Source organism: Leguminivora glycinivorella, chromosome 14 (genome assembly GCF_023078275.1).
Source record: "Leguminivora glycinivorella isolate SPB_JAAS2020 chromosome 14, LegGlyc_1.1, whole genome shotgun sequence".
Classification (NCBI taxonomy): domain Eukaryota; kingdom Metazoa; phylum Arthropoda; class Insecta; order Lepidoptera; family Tortricidae; genus Leguminivora; species Leguminivora glycinivorella.
Window position 1 is genome coordinate 20555419 of NC_062984.1, and position 6309 is coordinate 20561727.

The 6309-nt window shown below is 39.0% G+C and overlaps 1 non-coding gene across 1 annotated transcript; it reads left to right on the forward strand.

Moving 5' to 3' along the window:
- Positions 1-4193: 4193 nt before the first annotated feature.
- Trnaa-ggc lies at positions 4194-4265 on the forward strand. Its single transcript has one exon. It is a non-coding gene; the product is annotated as a tRNA-Ala (tRNA).
- Positions 4266-6309: the final 2044 nt, after the last annotated feature.

A 6309-nucleotide genomic window follows, 5' to 3' on the forward strand; every position in this document is an offset into this window, starting at 1 on the left:
GCTCTTCTAACCCTACAAATAAGAGCGCGTCACATATTTTTGCGGCCTTATTGTCGGAAGATACTACTGCCGGTGACTGTAGGTACCTAGTCATAGTGAGAACGACATGAAATTTCTAGCGGCTTTCATTATTGGTTGTCAGTGTTGTCATTTTGATAAAGGTACGAATGCTCCACCATACGTCGTAAAAGAGTTACTTCACGACGAAATGCTCGATGTCAGGGCGTTGAATGAAGCTTTCGTTAGAAATACGACACACGACACTGATGGCAACAAATTGGCGTGGCTTAAATTTAAGTGTCTCAGATTTGAGAAGCAGCGTCCTCGTGTAGTCAAATTTCGCTACAGCCATGAGGGCCCCTACTCTGAATTTAATGTACAACAGATTTACGATGGCCCGCCAAAGCCGCTGAGACGCACAAAGAGGCGCAAGGGGCGTGTACCTGATGAACCAGACAACCATGACGACGCCGAGGACTGGATCAATAAGATAAAAGACTATCCCATTCCAAAGGCATATCCACAGGAATTGCCTATATCTGAGGCGAAAAAAAAAAGATCTCATAAATGTATGCACTAAGGGAGTTATTCCTCGAGAGCTTCATTCATGGTACCAAAGTCTGCCGACCAATAAGACAGTTATTGACAGATTGTGTGAGCCTGATGTCACAGAAACAGACGACGAGGACGAAGAGTGACTGTGATGCGTACCTAAAAAAAGCTATTTTAGGAAGACCATGTTAATTTTTATGGATTTTCTAATGATGATTTTAATATAATTAGAGGCCATTTTAATTTGATTTGATGTTTATTTTATTTTAATAAAGTGTTTGCAAAATTTGAAATGACGTGATTTAATTTGTTCCTAAAATATTAATCAGAATCCAAAAAAATATATATAGTAAGAAGGGCAAACCTTGGCTTATTGGTGATACGTAGTTATTCGGTGATATCTGGTTATTATCTCGATTTGTGAGCACAGTGAGGAGATAAAACCTATAAAATCACCACCATCAACTGCTGTCGGATGTTCCGAATTAATTCGTAATGATTTTATAGGTTTTATCTCCTCACTGTGCCCACAAATCGAGATAATAACCAGATATCACCGAATAACTACGTATCACCAATAAGCCAAGGTTTGCCCTAGTTTTAACTAACACGTATTTTCACTCTATCACAGCAGTCATAATTCAACTAACTCTACTTAGTTAAGTCTAAACACACTAAAATGTGTGCAAATAATCATTAACTTCGTTCAAAAAATCACTAAGTCATAATTAAGGTGTAATATTTAAGGGCAAAAATTAATTATCGTCTATAGCTCCTAAATCGTTAGTGTGAATAATATAAATCCATTTTGAGCCCAAAGAATAGCAGTTTCCAATTAATAAACAGATATAAAACCACAATTTCATCTGAAGATAATTTCAGTAAAAATTATTTTAATTATTTTTTTCTTTAAACTCTCATAACTCAAAATGACCAATGAACGATTTGGTGACTTTTCGCTCTACGGCGACGATATGCAGCTTAGAGGGGTTTTAGTGATCGGACGGCAGTATACAGGGTGCCTTTGTCATTGGGGCTTTCATCGCAAGGACCAGTTTTAAGGATTATTTTTTATTGGATAACTTTTAGAGTTAATTTTATTACCCGAACGGTAGCTAGGTGTATGAGACTTACTCGTGACATCTTGCCTCGTACAACTGAGGCAAGATGTTTGTTGAAAACAACCAACCATCAAAGTGGTGGAGATGGAAATATCGAGACGATGATGGCGGAAAGAAGCAACAGGGTTTTTTATTATTATTATAAATGGGCTTACTCATGGCCACAGACTAGCCGAGGCGCAGACATGGACAACGATGGAGCAAGCTTGCCCAGTAGCCTGTTCAGTCTTGATTAATCTGAACAATTTCTCGAAGCCGTTATATAGGTACTAGGTACTATCATCAACTGCAAAAGTATATGGCGAATTTATTAATGAATTCGTTCATAATTTTTCCATACATTTTGTAGCTCACTGTACATGCAGTTAAAAAAATGAAAAAAAAAAAGAACCCCGACATATTAACCGAATGAACCGATTTCCACTAAACATGGCTAAGAACACTCCCGACTAAATTTCAAACAAAAAAATAATTATCGATTCGTCCCATCGGGAGTTACGATGCCACAGACAGACACACACGGACAAGCAGACAGACAGACAGACACGTCAAACTTATGCTCCCGTCGTTTTTGCGTCGGGGGTTAAAATACCTGATATCCTTATTTAGTCCATACCAGTCCATACTAATATTATAAATGGGACAGGGTGTGTGTCTGTTTGTTTGTCCGTATTTCACGGCAAAACGGAGCGACGAATTGCCGTGATTTTTTAAGCGGAGATAGTTGAAGGGATGGAAGTGATATAGGCTACATTTTGTCTCTCTCTAACGCGAGCGAAGCCGCGGGCAAAAGCTAGTATGCTATACTTGGTGTGGAATTACTTACCACTTTGAAACCAACCGATACATTAGCACTCAATCACTTAACCACAGCTGCGCTAATAATTATGTATTTACTTAACTGACAAGTGTTTAGGATCGATGATGATGACTGCTCTTTCATCTGTTTCAGATTACCTCCTTTTAGATAAAGCATTCAATTTGGTTGTTGTTGCTTTTCATAGCCTTCTAAGGCCCAGTCATACAAATGAAAAATCCAGAATTTGCCACTGAAATATGAACCTTTAGGGAATTGATTTTGGTTTTATTTGAAAATTTAACGAAACAAAACAAATGAGACTCTGTTCCAATTGAATATGATTTAAATCTCATCGAACTGAATAAGAACCTACTGTAGGTAGGACCTTGGCCCTTAGGAGGATAGGGCAGCCAGGTGCATAGGTACAAGATAATTCCACTTCATTTTCTTGGGCCCCAGGGGCCTATTGCATAACAATTTACAACTTGTATTACAAGTGGTAGTCTCTTTCTTATAAAAGGAATAGGATAGGGACTACCGCTTGTAATATGAGTTGTAAATTGTTATGCAATGGGCCCCTGCTTGATTTTTGTGATTTAATTTTTATAGTTAAAAAACATATTTTTCATAATTGAAGTAAAATTTTAAATATCTACCGTAAAATTGATAACAGGTGAAATTCCGGCCTAGTTTTGAATGCAGGTTCCGCATAAATAACAAATCAAACAAAATCTTAATAATAATCACTTTGCGGAACCTAAACCCGGGGCGGGAATATTTATTCATATAAAATCATGATGATGATAATGATGATGATGATGATGATGATGATGATGATCCGTTGGCATTGCGCAAATAGCTAAAGCAAGAACGATTTAATACTGGACTGACAAAGCCCATACAAAAAAGCGTACCCCTGAAATGTATGGGCCTTTTAGGCTTAAAACTAGATGGCGCTGTTCGCAGCCTGGAAGTGGCCAAAATTATATTTTCCACAAACATTTTTGCGTGTTTTTATGTTTTATAAGAACAGTATTTATTTATTTTATGTTTAAAAAAAAAATGTAGGCTTCAGTGTAGTTATGATAGTATTTAATAGGTGGCGCTAAAAAAATCGAGGTATGATTCTTAGTATGAAGTTACGTAAATCATATATGAATAATCCTTGGTTAAAGGAAACACTTTAATACTAAAAAAAGAGAATTCTAAAAAAAGCTGTTTATGAACGGACAAGAGGGGGCAAAATAGAAATACAAAAATCTGTCAAGGTGGTCAAAGACATGCACTAACCTTCTCTCCGGGAGTCAGGAACTGCAGGCAGGATTGGCTGGGGTCCACACTTCACCAAGGGAGCACAACCGTTTTCGCACATGTCTTATAACCGTCTGTCTGGTGTCAACAACTAATTAGAGGGCCGCGCGGGCGGGGCGAGGCGCGAGGGGAGGCGAAACATATCTTTTAAATATATATGGTTAGGTAGGTAGAATTATAGGTAGAATTTTGAACAAAAGCGATTTTGCGTCTGACAATATTTCACGACTTGAATAACACATTAGCAGTATATTCTCGAGCTTTACAGAATCATTGAAGAATTTAAAGTAGCTGCCATACAAATTAAAAGCATTTTGTAATGGACATTCTTGTGAAATGCATCTTGTAAACTAAATTAGGTTGGTGGGTTGTTACAGTCGTAATGGTTAAATTCGCAGTCATGGACGGATGGCCGGCTGGCGCAATTGGTAACGCATTGGACCGGCAATCCAAGGATGTGGGTTCGAGTCCCGCGTTGGCCAGAGTCGATCACTGTCGATTTTTTCATTGCGATTGATGTCTGCATTTATAATTTGCGATAAATTAGGTTGCGCCATCTAGTGGTAAGTGGTGACCTCTGAATCCATCATCATCCGTCAGACGAGACAGGCCTCGGAATAACCCGGTATTTCGGTGTATTTGTGGATAAGGTACGGGACTAGCATTCATGCATGCTATTTTGTTATAGTTGAATGAAATGAAATGAAAATGAAAATGAAAATAAAAATGAAAATGAAAATGAAAATGAAAATGAAAATGAAAATGAAAATGAAAATGAAAATGAAAATGAAAATGAAAATGAAAATGAAAATGAAAATGAAAATGAAAATGAAAATGAAAATGAAAATGAAAATGAAAATGAAAATGAAAATGAAAATGAAAATGAAAATGAAAATGAAAATGAAATTGAAAATGAAAATGAAAATGAAAATGAAAATGAAAATGATTTATTTTATAAAAAATCAACATCCTCCTCCATCCGTCCTCCTAGTGGGTACGAAGTACCTGTATCAGGAGACCTCGCTCTTCCAGAATTACAGTTTATAATCTTTTTTAGTTAATAGGCAATTTTAATCAATTGTGCTCCCATACCAGAGAAAATAGAATTTAATCTATGCCCATACTGACTTATATATGTTACTAGCTTTAGCCCGCGGCTTCGCTCGCGTTAAATGCGAATTGCGGAATGCTCCATACAAACTTCCACCCCCCATTTTAGGGAAGAGGGGGGTTAGAAAGAGACAAAAAGTAGCCTATATCACTCTCCATCCCTTAAACTATCTACACTTAAAAAATCACGTCCAGTTACCGCTCCGTTTTGCCGTGAAAGACGGACAAACAAACAGACACACACACTTTCCCATTTATAATATTACTAAGTAAGTAAGTTACCCGTGTGGTGATGGGTTAAGAATTTCACCACCCACTTTTTCCCGTGGGTGTCATAGAAGTCGACTGTGGGATTTGGGTGAAATTGTGGCGTAGGCGAGAGGCTGGCAACCAGTCACTGCAATGTCACAATTTTCGTTTTCTTTCAACCCTTTAATTGCCAAGAGTGGCACTGAGACTTTAGTAGTTTCGCATGTGCTCTGCCTACCCCTTTATGGGATACAGGCGTGATTGTATGTATGTATGTAAGTATAGTAAGTATGGATACATATAACACTGTGTGACAAAGACAGCGTAATGTCAATGCCATCGCGCTGTCCCTGTCACACAAGCTTATCAAAAACGTTGCCACCTTATCTTGGCTTGACTCTACTGACTCTAGTCTGTGTATTTAGGAAGGTACAGTCAACCAATTGCAACCCTGGCCATTCTACAACCATGTCAAAATGACAAACAGTAAGAGATTTCTTACAACATGATTTATAACGTCACTATGACATAGCTCTTTTTTTTTTTTTTTAATTATAAATGGGCTTACTCTTGACCACAGACTAGCCAAAGGCAAAGACGTGGCCTACGATGGAGTGAGCTCGCCCAGAAGATGCCTGTTCACTCTTGATTTGAAGGTTGCCGGGTTATATGAGCTCGGAAATATAGCCGCCGGCAAGGAATTCCACTCCTTGGCAGTGCGCATAAGAAAAGAAGAAGCAAAGCGCTTCGTGCGGATTCGTGGAATATCCACCAAGTAAGGATGGAGACCGGCCGTGCGTCTAAGAGTCCGATGGTAGAATGGGGACGGTGGAATAAGCTCGTGTAGCTCTTGATGAGCACACTCCCCGAAGTGCAACCTGTAAAACACCGACAGACTAGCGACTTTCCGCCGATGGGCCAAAGACTGTAGCTTGGCCGTTAGCTTCTTGTCGCCAATCATCCTCCTGGCTCTGCGCTCCACTGAGTCCAAAGCAGCGAGTTGGTATTTGGCTGAGCCGTCCCACAGGTGGCTGCAATACTCCATACAGGATCGGACTTGAGCTTTATAGAGTGTTAGAAGCTGTCCAGGTGTGAAGTATCGCTTCACCTTATTTAGGATGCCCAGCTTTCTGGCCGCAGTTTGTGCTTTCTACAGTGGCCTAGGGT